This window comes from Zootoca vivipara, chromosome 6 (genome assembly GCF_963506605.1).
Source record: "Zootoca vivipara chromosome 6, rZooViv1.1, whole genome shotgun sequence".
NCBI lineage: Eukaryota > Metazoa > Chordata > Lepidosauria > Squamata > Lacertidae > Zootoca > Zootoca vivipara.
In genome coordinates this window covers 15,393,752-15,409,797 of record NC_083281.1, presented here as the reverse complement: position 1 = coordinate 15,409,797, position 16,046 = coordinate 15,393,752, and the positions used below count along the sequence as shown (strand labels likewise).

Sequence of the window (16,046 nt, the reverse complement as noted above, 5' to 3'; positions counted from 1 at the left end):
GGTACTATGAGAAGGGGACGACAGAGGACAAGATGGTTGGACAGTGTTCTCGAAGCTACCGTACCAACATGAGTCTGACCAAACTGCGGGAGGCCATTAGCTACCCCTCCCAGTTTGGTGTCACCTGCAAATTTGATGAGCATCCCCTCAATTCCTTCATCCAAGTCATTTATAAAGACGTTGAACAACAACAGGCCCAGGACAGAACCCTGTGGCACCCCACTTGTCACTTTTTTGCAGGATGACAAGAAACCCTTTGGGTTTGCTTAGTCAACCAGCTACAAAACAGTTACCTCATTCACCCCACATTTTACCATCTTCCTCATGGGGGACTTTGTCAAAAGCCTTACTGAAATCAAGACACACTACATCCACAGCATTTCCCTGATCCACCAAGCTTGTAACTATCAAAAAAAGAAAATAAACGAGATTTGTCTGGCATGACTTGTTTTTGATAAAAACCCATGCTGGGTCTTAATAATCACAGCTCCTTTCTTAAATGTTCACAGACTAACTGTTTAATTATCCATTCTAGGACTTTTCCTGGTATCTACACCAAGGTAACCAGTCAGTAGTTTACCTGGGTCTCCTTTTCCCCCCTTTCTGAAGATGGGGACAACATTTACTTGCCTCCAGTCTGCAGGGACCTCACATATTCCCCAAGAATTCTCAAATATTATACACAGAGGCTCCAAGATTATATCCGCAACCTCCTTTATTACCCTTGGGAGCAGCTCAGGCCCTGGTGATTTGAATTCACTTAAAGTAGCTTGGTAGTAAAAAATAGCATGGAGAAAGTCTTTCTTAAGACAGGAACAAGTAGCCACCCAATGAAGCTGAATTCTGGAAGATTCGAGCCCGATAAAGGGGAATCCTCCACACAGCTGAATTGTGGAACTTGCTCCCTCAGGAGGCAGCAATTGCCACCTACCTAGATGGCTTTAAAAGGGAATTAGACAAATTCTTCGGCGATCAGCCTTCTTTATGGTCCAGCTCTCACTTCCATATATCACGACTGGGAAAACCATAGCTTGAACTATACGGACCATTGTTGGCAAGGTGATGTCTCTGCTTTTTAATAGGTTATGACCTATAAAGCCCTCTACAGTATATGAATTGGGCCCAGAATACCTGAAATATCACCTCTCCCTATATGAACCTGTCTGGGTGCTAACATCCCTAGGTGAGTCCCTTCTCTCGACATCAGAGATACAGCAGGTGGTGCCACGAAAGAGAGAGGAGCCTTTTCTGTGGCTGCTCCTAGGTTGTGGCATTCCCTCCCAAGAGAGGTTAGCTTGGCTCCCTCCTTGTTATCCTTCCTCTGGCAGGCTCATAGCTGCCAAGTTCTCCCTTTTTTTAAGGGAAATTCCCTCATGCTGAATAGGCTTCCTCGCGAGAAAAGGGAAAACTTGGCAGCTATGGGAAGACTCTGTCCTTAGGGAAGGGCTGTAGCTTAGTGGGTAGAATATCTGCCTTGCAAGCAGAGCGTCCCAGGTTCACCAGGTTCAAACCCTGCTGGCATCTCCCACCTGAAACCCTGGAGAGCCACTGCTGCCAGTCAGAGTAGACAATATTGAGTTAGATGGGTCAGTGGTCTGACTCAGTTTAAGGCAGATTCCTATGTTCCTATAATTTTCTTATTTGGACAGACCTTTGAAAAGAAAGTGCAGACGATGCAGTCAAGGCAAACTGGGTTTTAATTGCTGCTTCTGAATGTGTTTGTATGCATACATACATACACACACAAATAATTTCATTTGTACACTGCCTTTCCACAGTTCAAACCATGCTCAAGGCGGCTTGCAAGATGAAAAGGATACATAACTATGACCTGAAAGTTGTCATAAACAATAAATAAAACAGTGAAAAATACACTGAAGAATTACCAAATAACATGATCTAAAATAAAGATACAAAAAATCAATATCAAACAACAGCAAAATAATAATATTAATATTAATAATAATAATAATAATAATAATAATAATAATAATAATATACCACCCTATACCCGCATGGCTCAGGGCGGTTACACCACAAAACACATAATCAGAATAAAAACAAAAATAAACGAAAAACACCCCCCTTCCTCAACACATTTCAAAGGGGCATCGGATGTCAATCAGCCAAAGGCCTGGTTAAAGTGTAACATCTAAAGGTGTATAATGAAGGTGCCAGCTGAACCTCCCTGGGGAGAGCATTCCACAAACGGGGAGTCACTGCAGAAAATAAGAACAACAACTCATGACAAATCCTGCAAAAAACACCCCAGCTGTTCAGTAGCCTTAGCCTTTGTAGCTGGAGTCAGTCTGGGCCCAGCCCTCCCAGGCCAGGTGGGAAAGGTCTGCAGGACAGGGAGGCAGATATTTTACCTATTTTTGTTTTCCTGGAAGCCACCTTGAACCTCAGCTTGGGAGAAAGGTTGGGTATTAATAATACTAATAGTCAGAATAATAATGGCTGCTGCAGTTGGGGTTTGGATTGTCACCCGTCATGTAGTCTTTTGCTGTGATTCCTGCATTGCAGGGGGTTGGACTGGATGACATTTGGGGTTCCCTTTGAACTCTACAATTCTGTGGTTCTGTTCTATCTCAGGGCTGTCTCTTCTATCCCTAGCAGCTGCCTTGCACCACCTGGAACTTGCGAAAGAGCAAAGGGTCCTGGCCAGGGTGCGGTCTCAGGGTGACTGTTGCCCCTTTTGCCGTTGGAGGTGGGGAGTGACTGTGCTTCCAACCCTCCCCCCCAAATCCACTCTAGAAGCGACTCCTAATAATGGTTTGCATGCACGGATGCGGCAAATGGGCTTGCAAAATTGCTGCGCCTTGCAAAAACCCCAAGGGCCATCTACTCCAACCCCGCTGCAATGCAGTGTTGTTGACGGTGAACTCATGTCCTCCCTGGGTTTTTATTCTGTGAAAAGGAGCTACCCTCCCCCAGAAATCTAGCTCCTCCAGGAGGAGCCATTCTGTGGACACAAAAGAAGGTGGAAAATAATTGGCCTGTTTTCAAAGCTTGTGTTACTGCATGAAAATACAAGCCGGTGTGCCACCCATAGTGTGAAACCTCAACAGTGTTATCTCAGGTTCGGGCTGTGCTGGGACAGAGAGCTCGAGGCAAAATCCAACCTCTCTGCCTTTTCCTTCCACTTAAGTTTCTAGTCCTTATGAACCGTGATGAAAACACTCTCTCTTAACTCCTTAGCCTCTGCAAAATTTCATGCCGGATTTTGATGGGAATGTGTGTGTGTCAGGGCCGGATTGAGGTTTGATGAGAGGCCCTAAGCTCCTGAAGGTAATGGGGCCCTTTATATGTCCAGCTGTCCTCTGTCAACAACAAATTGTCGCTGTTTTTTGTGTTGAATATATGCTATATGGTAATTTATGGACCTAATTGGTATATAAAGCCATTTGCACATAACAAAATAGGAGCCTACACAACACAAAACACTGTTGCTGTATGTAGGTTTTATTTTATTTGTTTTTTATCTTATATTTTGGAAATGTACATCCAGTTTTTTTTTCCTTACATTTTTTTGGGGGCCCCCAAGAGAGTGGGGCCCTGATCTACAGCTTGCTTAGCTTATACGTAAATCCGGCACTGGTGTGTGTTAGAGAAAGACACACCGAGTCTTTGTACAAAAAAGGTCATACAAATAGCCACTCACAGACTTTCTTTTTTTGGACATCGGCCAGAACCAAGAAGTATACTTGAACCCTGGTTTAAGATCTCCTGATATTCTTCCCCCAGACTGCTTGGCGGTTTTCCCAGAGTTGAAATCTCCACTTTTTTTTTTTAATGTGACCATAATTATTCTTTTCCCCAGTGGTCTTGAATTCCATCATTTTAGAAAACGTTTGCGTGTGTAGGTTGGAGCAAATCTACTTAACAAAGGGAAAAATCTGCCTCTTTGCTTGAACTTCTATTGAACTTTTTTGATTCCCAGGCCGTCAGCGAAAGCAAAATAGCTCCTAATTATGCTCTTCATTTATTAATTAGCTGGTGATGGCTGGAGGTAGCTTGCCATCCACCCCCGGATTTTAATTCCTTACCTCGTTGCTCTTAATTGTAACAAACTATGCGGAAGAGCAGCACCAAAGTAATTTTCCCTTCTGGAAGCATCACTCTCCGCTTTGGAGACTCGAGGGAGATGGGCAGGTCATGTCTGGACCAGATGAGATTGCGGCTTTGACCTCCGCACCCTTTGTGCCCCTTATTTTAACAGAGTCAGCTTTGCAGATTGGAGCAAGGAGCGCAGCTGCAAAGAGCAGACTTAGATGAGACAGGGACAGCTCAGAGGTGCTCCATCTCAATTGTCTTTCTTTTCCTGGGCGGGCGGGGGGGGGGGGGGAGAGAGAGAGAGAGAGCTCAGTGTTCAGCCAGGAGCCTAAGCCAAGGCTTATTTCGACTCCCATAATTATTGTTTTGTTTCAGGCGAGAAGGAACTACAGCAGGCACCCCCCAAACTCGGCCCTCCGGATGTTTCGTGACTACAACTCCCATCATCCCTGACCACTGGTCCTGTTAGCTAGGGATCATGGGAGTTGTAGTCCCAAAACATCTGGAGGGCTGAGTTTTTTTTGGGGGGTGCCTGAATTACAGAATCATAGAATTGTAGGGTTGGAAGTGTGTTTGTGCATGGAGGTTATGGTCATTTTTGCAAAAGCTCTTTGCACATGCTCAGAGGCTCCCACATATTACAAAGCCAGGGCAGAGACCCTGGGTTTTCATGCCTCGCCAGCTATTAAATCTATAGGCAGCTTTAGGCAAGCAATCCATTTTTTTTATTTTCTTCGCTTTCCCGCCCACCCAAAGTGGCATGAGGACCTCAAGGCCGACCTACCCTGCAGGGTTGTTGTTGTTAGTCTTGCTGATATAATGTCTTCGCGAAGCGGATTGAGCAAGTGAGAACGCTGCTTATCGACATAACACATTGGGGAGCAGCCTCTAATCAATAGGCTGTCATTTCCAGCGAAGACAGATGTTAATTTGCTAGGCTTTAATTCCCTCCTAATTTTTTCTTCATTACTCTAATATGGTGGGCGGGGAGCGGCGGCTTTCGAGTGGGTGTTTTGTGTGGGATTGCTGGATCAGGCCAAGGGTCCATCTTCTAGTCATAGAATCATGGAGTTGGAAGGGACCCCCCATCTAGCCCCCCATGCAATGCGGGAATTCTAGTGCTGCAGAAATCTGCATAGTTGACGCAGGAATCATAGTCCAGCAGCCTATTCTTACAGTGACCACCGAGATGCCCCAATGTGAAGTCTGAAAGCAGGATTCGAACACAAGAGCTCTCTCCCCGTAGTTTCCAGCAACTGGCTTTCAGAAGCATTGCTGCCCTCAACTCTGGATCCTGGCTAGTAGCCATTGATAGCCCTCCATGAATTTGTCTAATCCCTTTCTAAAGCTGTGCAAATTGGTGGCCATCACTGCCTCCTGCGGGAGGGAGTTCCACAGTTTAACTGCACGAAAAAGGGCTTTCTTTTCTCCGTCCTGAATCTTTCAATGATCCTGGGCACCTCAGGGTAGGCTTGCATTCCTCCGTAAACATATCTTGTGCATGCAAGTTCCCAATATCCTTGACATCAAAATTCCAGCCTGTATTCACCCTTTTAAAATCTAGATTTGCTCCATTCTGGGGGAAACCGAAATGCTGCTCTCTCTCCACACAGCCCCCCCGCTACATCTGGAAGCCCCCATGGAATAACGAAAGAGGCTATTTAAAAACAAAATAGGTTTTTTGTTTCGAAAGGATATTGCTTTCTCAGTCAACACTTCTCATTAGCTATTGAGCTTTGGTAATGCGCCAAAATATGAAATATTGGGCGATTGTGCGGAAGAATCTCGATATGAATCTGCTGGAAATTATTTAATCGGATGACAGCCTTTATTGCTGGGGCGGCTTCATCCGTTCTGGAGTTCAGTCCTTTGGCTGTTTCAGGTTCAGGGGCTAAAAAGCCCAGATTGATGCCATTTTGGGCTGCATGATCTGCCTTGTGGGAGCAGGATGCCAGCCGCTGGCTGCTCCCAGCAGCCTCTGGGTGGCATTTTCCCCATCTCCGCAGGCCATCTCCAGTGTTTCCTCTGCCCCTCTGGGGAGCTAGTCCTCATTAAATATGTCACGTCAGATAGCAGTGGCGCCAAAAGGAGATGCTTGTGTCATTGATATCTGCAAGGATTTCAATGCACAGCCTCCCCCAAGCACTAAGGAGGGTTTGCCGAGCTTATGCCTGCCAGCGCTCTCACAAAAAATCCTGTGCCTTACTCCCAGATATTGCAGTTATTTTCTGGTGAGGTTCTCTGCATGTGCCCTTGCGATATTGGTTGGGGAATTCAGAAACTTGAGAATCTCTTATTCTCCTTCTTTTTTTTAAAGATCCATCTGGATAGCTCAGTTGGTTAGAGCGTGCAGATGATAACGCCAAGGTCACAGGTTCGATTCCCATAAGGAACAGCTGCATATTCCTGCTGTTGCAGGGGGTTGGGCTAGATGATCCGCACGGTTCCCTTCCAACTCTCCAGTTCTATGATTCTAGTCCTTACGATTGCCAAAATAAGCTTGGGACCAGTCTCAAAAAGCTGGCCAAGGGGACTAACAGGAATTCCAGCAGGTTAGCGGTTTGCCCACCTTGAGACGAATAAATTGTGAAAAAATAGGCAAGATGATGTAAATTCAATTAATCTGCATAAGACGTGTCTGCTGGATCAGGCCAAAGGGGGCCTGTCTAGTCCAGCACCTTGCTTTCACAGGGACCAACTAGATGCCTTGGGGGGAAACACAGCAAGTAAGATTCAGAAGCGTCGCTCCCTCCATCAGTGAGAACAGAGGATAAATTTTGATAGCTCTCCATAAATGCGTCAAATCCCCTTTTTAAGAGGTCCAAGCTGTTGGCCATCCCTGGCTCCTGTGGGAGGGAGTTCCACAGTTTAACTACATGCTGTGTAAAGAATTCCTTCCTCCCTTCAGCGTCATTGCATCATTGGATCCAGATTTTCTGGGGCTTGTGCAGAGTCAGTGTGGTTCACCTGCTGGGTCCTCCTAGGCCAGGCTCTCGGTGCGGCTGTGCAATTCTTCTTGGACCGCATGTGCGAGTGACGGCGGCCTTGGCATGCGAGCGCCTGTGTCTTTTGTTCCAGATGCTGTCACGTGGCTCCCTGCCCTCTTTTCCTTCCTTCTGCATCCTTGTGGTGCGTTGCGTCGCCAGTGGTGATGGCGAAGGCTGGCAGCGGAGGGAGACCAAGGCAGGAAGGGGGAGGCCTCTTCACGAAGAGAGCTGGTGACTCAGCCCCTGCCGTGGTGGTGGTGGTGGGGGGGGGGGAGAAATGAGGGTGCCTCTCACTGTTGGGCATCACGTGCCAACAGGCAGATTCAAGCCTCCCCCTCCTTTCTGCGAAAAACCTTGGCCTTTTGCCCTCGTTGCCGGTAACAAAAGCGAGATTGATACCTGCAGCAGCTCTCATTCTTCTGTTGTCACTAATGCTTTCATGCCCTCCTCCTCAGTCTAAACCAGGAGTTTTGGGTGCCACCATCCCCTCGGTTCCACAAGCTTACCCCCAGTGCCCCCGACCCTATAAAAATCATTATTTAGACCAGCAGTTTGCATGACTCACCAAGGAAGATAACAACACGACAAAATTCAAAGCGGTAACAATCAATCAGGCGTGTGTTCAAAATCCAATTGAAACTAGCTTCCTTGATTCAGCAAAACTGATGAGCTTGATCCAGTGATGCCAGCTTTTCAGACTCTTGATAGTTGTTTACGCCTCTGGCACCCCCCTACTGCACCCCGACTCTTGATGCCCCGCTAGGGAATCGCGCCCCTGCAAGGGAATGCTCCCGTCCCCTTGGGAAACCACTGTTGTAAATGGTGACTGTAGGCTGCTAGGAGCCAGAGACTTCTTTTGGTTTGCTCAGATCAGATGTGGATTTCGGGGAGCGTGACTGGTTTGCCTTCACCGGGTGCCAAATCCAGAGGGAGCTGCAGGAGCCGCCCAGACCCCTCAAATCTCCCAATTTATTCAGGACATCACCGACGGGCAGAACCTGCCCTGGCTTCTGTTCCCGGTCCCAAACGTCCCAATTTTGCTTCCCTACGCTGGTTGCGCCAGAGCGAGGGACCAAAAGATGGGAGGCATCGCAGGTTGGGCATCGCACTGGCTGCTGCTGAAATTTCAATGCCCAAAGTCTGCCACTGCCCAGATCCTGAGATTTCAGGGCCCAAACCTGAGACCCAGGGGCAGCCCCTGGTGATGTCATGAGGACCCCCCCCCCACTGGTGATGCAGATTAATTGGGAGAGGGTAGCAGAGAAGGGCAGACCCTCGGAGAGTCTAGGCTGTAATTTGCAGCTAGCTGCCACTGAGCTAAAGCTTGCAAGCTGTGTGGAATCATCCTTTCATGTATATATATTTGCTCATCCGGAAATTCAAGCGCTCCGAGTCAGACCTGGAAGTTTGGCAACCTTATTGGTGCATCGAGTGTGCACTTCCTTCCTTCTGTAGAAAATGTCTCCCGCGTTGGAGACCTGCTCTCCGGAGTAGCCATAGTTTTTCGGAGATCTGGGAGTATGTTTCGAAATGGGCGTAATTTTTCATCGTAGGCTAGGCTACCGAAAAATGCCGTCTCAAAGTGATAATCGCTAGATGGTACATGACACCCGAGAATCTCCACATGATTCATATGAATTTTGACGATGGATGCCGGGGCTACGAATGTGAATCAATCTTGCTCTTATCGACTCGTGCAAAGACGGCATCTGTGCATTTCGAGAGAACTAATATTGTCTGGGACCGTTGCCACCTGACTCTTGTTACGCAAAATATTGGAGAGAGCCTAGCATCCCTGCTGGGCCGGAAAACCTGTATCTCCCATCCACCTTAGTCAATGTGGTCCGGGAGGATGGGAATTGTAATCTGGGGGTGGTGGTGAGGGCCGTAAAGCACCTGGCTTGCATGCAAAAGGTCCTAGGTTCAACCCCAGTAGAGCCGTCTTTCCCATTGGGCTTAGTGGTGCGTTGCACCAGGGCGCCAGCCTCTCAGGGTCGCCCCAGTGAGTGGGGGAGCTGCACAGCTTTGCCGGCGGCCTCCCCTTTCCCTGCACACCTGCCAGCTGCACCCCGTCAACCATATGGCTGGTAGGCGTGCAGCTTGCCTCCCAAGCCTCCGTGGGAGGAGAGCAATCCCTGCAGAGGCTTGGGAAAAAGGTTGACAACTCTGGGAAATTGGGGGGGGGGGCTCGTTGGAGGGATCTTTGCACCATGGCGCCAGACACCTCCAGGCAGAGTTGGGAGAGACCCCTGCTTGCAACCAGCTGCTGCCAGTCAGTGTAGACAGTACTGAGTGAGATGAACCAGTGGTCTTCCTCGGTGTAAGGCTGGTTCCTGTCCAGGGGGCCAGTGGCTGCCCATCCTTGGAGAATGCCATTATGGCAAATTTGTACAGGCTGCATAAGAGTTGAAGAGGCTTGAAAGAAGCATGATGAAGTAAGAGAGAGAGAGAGGTGCAGTGGTTAGAGTGCTCTTGGGAGAGACCAGGATGCAGAGGAGCGGTGGGAGAGGTGGGGAACCCCCAGGGGAAGAAGGCTCAGAGCCAGGGGATTGGTGGTGGGATGACGGTGAAGGGGGTCAGAGGGAGAAGAGGGGGCAGGAGGCAGGGGCGTAGCCAGGATCAAAATTAGGGGGGCAAGGGGTGGGGGAAAGGGGCGGGAGGGGCCACAGCGGAAATGTGGGCGGGGCTACGTGGCCTGCGCCTCCCAGGTCTTCGGAGGAGGCGGCTCCAGGCTCGCGCCGGGAGCGGGAGCCTGGGGCTGCCACACTGCTGCGCCCCTCAGCCTTTGCTTCTAGGGGGGGCAATTGCCCCCTCCTGCCCCCCCTGCCTACGCCCATGGCAGGAGATGTTGGAAGCCAAAGGGACAGCAGGGTTCAAGGAGCAGGAAGAGGCTGAGGGGCCAGGAGACAGAGCTGAGGCATCTCTGCTGAAGAATACAGGGATTCTCCCCCTTCTGCTGTGACTGGCTCCCATCCCTCCTGGTCTCCCAGAACTAGAAGAGGTGTGAAGAGGGCAGAGCCAGACAGACATGGCAAATAGTCTCAGATTGTGAAGGACCCAGAGGAGGAGGAGTCTTAGAGAGCAGTGGGAAGGCAAGGACCTCCAGGCAAAGGCCTACTGGTAAGGGCAGCTGTGACCACTAGGACTGAGCTGTTTAGCTTCTTTGAATAAAGAGTTAACTCCACGGACATCGGGCCTTTTATTGTTCTGTTGCTGAGCCACGCCTGACTCCATCTCCGGACACTAGGGTTCAAATCGCCCCACTCGGCCATGAAGTTTGCCGGGTGACCTTGGGTGCTAGTCACTGCCTCTCAGCCTAGCCTACCTCACAGGGTAGTTGTGGGGATTAAATGAGGAGTGCGGAGAGGGAGGACCATGCCCCCTCCCCTTGAGCTCCTTGGAGGTGAGATCTAAATTTAATAAATAAAAATAAATATGGTTAATTCTTGCTATACTAGAATGGCTTCTTCAAGAGACACCGAGTTCAGAATACGTATTCATGAAAAGTGTGTGTAACCATATAGGTGGTGATCTCAGTCTCAGATACGGTACAGGGAATGGGTAGGGCTTCCAGAGGATTGAGGGGGCGGAACAATCCTTTATTTGTAATTGTATTTTTAAAGAAACTCAAACCAGGCGTAAATAAATAAGGAGAATACAGAGGGACAAGCAGAGCAAGTGTCATCAAGCCTGCAAATGCTGTGAGACATCACCGGGGAGCTGAGTTCGATCTTTAAAAATAAATAAATATTTGGTATTTGGTAATTTGAGATTAATTAAATTGATAATGGGTATTTGCTAGATTCGTGTTTGTTCTCTGAGTGTTTGGTCATGAAATAGTAATCTCGCTGGATGTTTGCTGGCTTGGTGTTTGTTGTTCTGCAATGGCAGATATTTCTTTATGATGCTGTGGCTTGGCATTGGTCTGTTCTGAGAGACTTTCAAGGCCTGCTTAGATGCTGGGAACTGGGTACCAGTTGCTGGAAATAATAATAATAATAATAATAATAATAATAATAATAATAATAATAATAACAATAATAAATTTATTTATACCCCACCCACTCTGGGTGGCTCCCAACAGAATACAGTGGTACCTTGCTGGGAATCGCAACTGGGGAGAGCTGCTCTCGCACTCGGGTCTTGCTTGCAGGTTTCCCATAATGGGCATCTGGGTTGGCCCCTGCGAGGACAGGATGCTGGCCCCTTTGGCCTGATCCAGCAGCCAGGCCCTTCCTATGTCCTTAACCACAAGTATTCAGCAGCCACTGTGAGCTTGGGTGTCCTTTAAATTTCCTCGGGGTTATTTATATACCTATTTGCGAAGTCAGAGCCTGTTTCGGATAATCTGTTTTTGTTATCGTGGAAAGAGACAAATGGGTTATCCAATTAAGGCGCAGGACGCGTAGATTTGCAGGGAAATTGCGCTTTGCCAATTTGTGACCAAATCAGATAAAACCCGAAAAGAAAAGAAATGAACTTGAGGAGGTACGTTCAGGCAAGCGGCCTTCTTAGAAACTTCTGGAGCTGCTGGCTGGCAGGGCCCTTGGCTTAAATATCCACTTTCAGCAGCGCAATTGCTCAGTGTGTCTGGCTGTTAACCGGGAGGTTGGTGGTTCTAGTCCACCCAGGGATGGCTGTGGGCAGGAATCTGGCATTGCAGGGGGGTTGGACTAGATGAGCCCTGAGAGTCTCATTCTATGATTCTAATAATATGTTGAAACAGGTTTCTCTTCAGGGCACTGAAACTGACCACTGGCCCTGCCCTTCCCTTCCCCTTCTAGCCACTGGCTCTAGATCAGGGGTCAGCAACCTTTTCCAGCCGTGGGCTGGTTCACTGTCCCTCAGACCATGTGGTGGGCTGGACTATATTTTGAAAAATAATAATGAACGAATTCCTATGCCCCACAAATAACCCAGAGATGCATTTTAAATAAAAGGGACACATTCTACTCATGTAAAAACACGCACATTCCCGGAGGATCCGAGGGCCGAATTGAGAAGGCGATTGGGCCGCATCCAGCCCCAGGGCCTTAGGTGCTCTAGATGCTCGAGGGGGTGGTCTCCTCCTCTAGGCCTGTCTGGCCCTTTGCTCAGGAAGTTGCAGGACTTGAACGGGGTGCCAGAGGTGGAGGAGAGCCAGCAGGACTGTGACTCTCAGCCTCTAGCTCTGTCCTGGAAGACCCTCCTTCTCCTGACCCTCCCTTGATCGCTTAACCCCCCCCCCCTGCTTCTAGCACCTCCCAGCTGCCTGGCAGCGGAACAGACTCCCTTGGGAAGTGGGGGACTCTCCTTCCTTGGAGGTTTCTAAGCAGAGGTTGGGTGGCCATCAGTCATGGGTGCTTTAGCTGAGATTCCAGCATTGCAGGGGGTTGGACTGGATGTCCCTTAGGGGTCCCTTCTAACTCTACGATTTATGATCCTATTCCCCAGACTGCTCCTCCGTGTCCTCACCACCACAATTCGGGAGCTAAGTCATCATCTTCTGTGTCCTCCCTGGGGGGCTCCCACCCCTCTTCTTCATCCAACCAGTCCCTAACATTAGGGGTATTTCGCCACCCCGAGAGCAGGAGGCTAGGCTTGATGGAGCCTTGGTTGGCTCTTATGTTCTGGCCCTTCCAGCCATTGGCTCTGGCGCCCCCTGCTGTCGGCCTCCTGCCTCACACCCTCCCAGTCCCAACGAGCACCATCTCCCGTTGATTCCAGCTACAGTACTTAGAAATTGGAGCAGTTCACTGGGGAGCTCTACAAAGGAGGAGTTTATGGCGGAAGGGAGGGAGGGAAGGCAGCCGAACAATTGCACTGGGTGTCGCGCGAGGGGTGTGTCGGGGGATCGATCGGCGAAGGTCACACACTATGGATTGCTCCATGCCTTTGTTTGCGATCCGCTGTTTGCCGGTTTGAAAAGCGTTGCCAAAGATGTCAAGGCCCTGCAGATGGGATGAGAGGAATGAGCGTTGCGGGATAAACAAACGTTTTGAATGGAGAGCCGTGTCAATAGGAGTGAATCTTGAAATCCAATTTAGCAATTCAGAAAAGCGGGCTAGAGGAAGCGTCAGGGTGTGTGTGGCGGCGGCGGGGGGGGGGGGGGAGTGGAAAGATATAAAAAGCCGGAGATGAGAGCTTTGTCGAATTGTAAATGATGTGGAGTAGAAGGAATTTTTTTTTACCCTCCCTCTTTGATAATGCTAGACCTCGGGGTCACGCGGCAGAGTTGACGCAAAGGCGGGTTCACGACAGGCATAAAGAAGAATTTCTCCACCCGACACGTAATTAAGTTACGGGATTCCATTATGACAAGATGTGTTGATGGCCTCTCGCTCCGATGGCTTTAGAAAAGGATTACGCAGATTCTTGGCAAAGAGAAAGAGAGACTCGCTCCTTGCTAAATGGATGTCTGGGGTGGAAGTGAAGAAAAGCCCCCCCCCCTTCCCCGCCTTTCTCCACGGTGGAGCACCTGCTTGGCATGCAGAACGCTCCAGGGTGGGATAGCTGTCTTCAAATCTGAAGGGCTGCCACGTGGAAGGTGGCGTAAGAAACGAGATTCCGACTACCTTGGTTCTTGAACTTAATCCGTTCCAAAACCAAAGCGTTCCAAAACCAAGGCGCGTTTTCCCGTAGAAAGTAATGGAAAACGGATTAATCCGTTCCAGACTTTTAAAAACAACCCCTAAAACAGCAATTTAACATGAATTCTGCTATCTAACGAGACCATTGGTCCATAAAATGAAAGCAATAAACTGGGTTCCACACAATCAGAAAAACAAAGCCAAAAGAGCCGCGAAAACAAAACTGCAAAATAACAAAAACAGACAGACTGCAGCGTAACACTCAAGACGGAAGTGTGGCACTGAAAATGGAAGCGTAACACTCAAAACGGAGCACGTTCGGCTTCCGAAAGAAGTTTGCAAACCGCAACACTTCCAGGTTTGCAGTGTTTGGGCTCCAAGTTGTTTGAGTACCAAGGCGTTTGAGAACCAAGACGCCACAGTAAATGGCACGAAGAACTTTCCCTATCGCATAGATGGGAGGTCGCCTGCTCTTGATGGGGTTACACTTCCTCTGAAGGAGCAGGTGCGTATCTTGGGGGTCCTCCTGGACCCTTTGCTGTCCCTTGAGGCTCAGGTGGCACAGAGTGACTTCCATCAGCTTCGGCTGGTGTCCCAGCTGCGCCCCTATCTGGACAGGGACAGTTTAACTTCTGTTGTCTATGCTCTCGTTAGATTACTGCAGTGTGTTACATGTGGGCATGGGCGTAGGCAGGGGGGGCAGGAGGGGGCAATTGCCCCCCCCCTAGAAGCAAAAGCCTGAGGGGCGCAGCGTGGCAGCCCCAGGCTTCCGCTCCCGGCGCGAAGCTCCAGAGGCGCGCGGGGAGCGTAAGCGGAGGAGCGCTAAGCGGGAGCGTGGAGCGTAAGCGGAGGAGGCAGCCACAGGCTCGCGTTCCCCGTGCGCCTCTGGAGCTTTGCGCCAGGAGCGGGAGCCTGGGGCCGCCTCCTCGGAAGACCTGGGAGGCGCGGAGGAGGCAGCCACAAGCTCGCGCTCCCCGCGCGCCTCTGGAGCTTCGTGCTGGGCGGGGGAGCCTGGGGCCACCTCCTTGAAAGAGCTGTGAGGCACGGAGGAGGCAGGCACAAGCTTGCGCTCCCCGTGCGCCTCTGGAGCTTCGTGCCGGGCGCGGGAGCCTGGGGCCGCCTCCTCGGAAGAACTGGGAGGCGCAGGCCACGTAGCCCCGCCCACATTCCCACTGTGGCCCCTCCCCTCCCGCCCCTTGCCCCCCCTAATTTTGATCCTGGGTACGCCCCTGCATGTGGGGCTGCCCCTGAAGACTGGAAACTTCAGCTGGTTGCAGAATCTCACCAGGGCAAGACGGTGTGAGCATATCGCACCGATCCTGACCTGACCGCACTTGCTGCCAATTAGTTTCAAAGTGCTGGTTTTGAAACTAATTCTGTATTTTGTGTTTTTATCTTGTATTTTTATGCTGTGAAGGGCCCTGAGATCTGCGGGTGAAGGCTGGAATACAAATATAATAAATAGAAACAAATAATAAACGAAAATGACCCTTTGAATCCCTTCCAACTCTACAGTTCTATGAAATTCTATGAAACAGCTGGGCTCTTCTCTCTTTTAAAACGTTTTTGGTAAAGTTTTGAAGTTTCATTTTATAACGTGTATAAAACAGAGAGAACAGTTATAACAACAGATGAAAATTTTAAAAATGAAAAACAAAGCTGTAAAACAAGGATATAGGATGAGTACAGTTGCTCATGAGTCAAAAAAATAAAGGCCAAGTGGAGAATATTTGCCAGGTTGTGATGAGGGTCGGCTCGAAAATAAGGACCTCACTGTATATTCAATAAAAGAATGCCAAATTGTATAAAAAGTGTGTGCATTTTCTAGTCCCTGTTGAAACCTCAAATTATCCATTATAGCTAAATTCTAGAGTGAATGATAACAAGCACCCAGTGTAAGATTTGGGGCTATTTTCCACCGAGGGGCTCCCAGTTTTTGGCCTGACTGTGATTAGCTGTGCTGTTTGCTTTGCAGTGGGTTGAATAGATGGCCTTTGGGTACCTTTCGGCTGTGCAATTCTATGATTCGTTGGAGGTTTTTAAGCAGAGCTTGGATGGATAGAATTCTTCGGCTTTGATTCCCACATTGCAAGGGTCGGACTAGATGATGATTGGGGTCCCTTCCAACCATATGATTCTACAAATCATTGGAGGTTGTTAAGCAGAGGTTGGATGCAGTCTATAAGGGAACCTATAGCTGTGATTCATGCATTGCAGGAGGTTGGACTAGATGACTCTTGGGGGACCCTTCCAACCCTAAAACTCTGGAATACTGAAGGAGCATCTGCACCCCTTTCGTTCAGTCCAGACACTGAGGTCCAGACACTGAGGACCTTCTGGCGGTTCCCTCACTGCGAGAAGTGAGGTTGCAGGGAACCAAGCAGAGGACCTTCTAGGTGGTGGCGCCTGCCCTGTGGAACGCCTTCCCATCAGA

The 16,046-nt window shown here is 49.3% G+C and overlaps 1 protein-coding gene across 1 annotated transcript in view; it reads right to left on the bottom strand.

Annotated features, from left to right (window-relative positions):
• The window catches only part of LOC132592278 (uncharacterized), a 436,287-nt gene that overhangs the window by 172,415 nt on the left and 247,826 nt on the right, over positions 1–16,046 (bottom strand). The window lies entirely within an intron of this gene.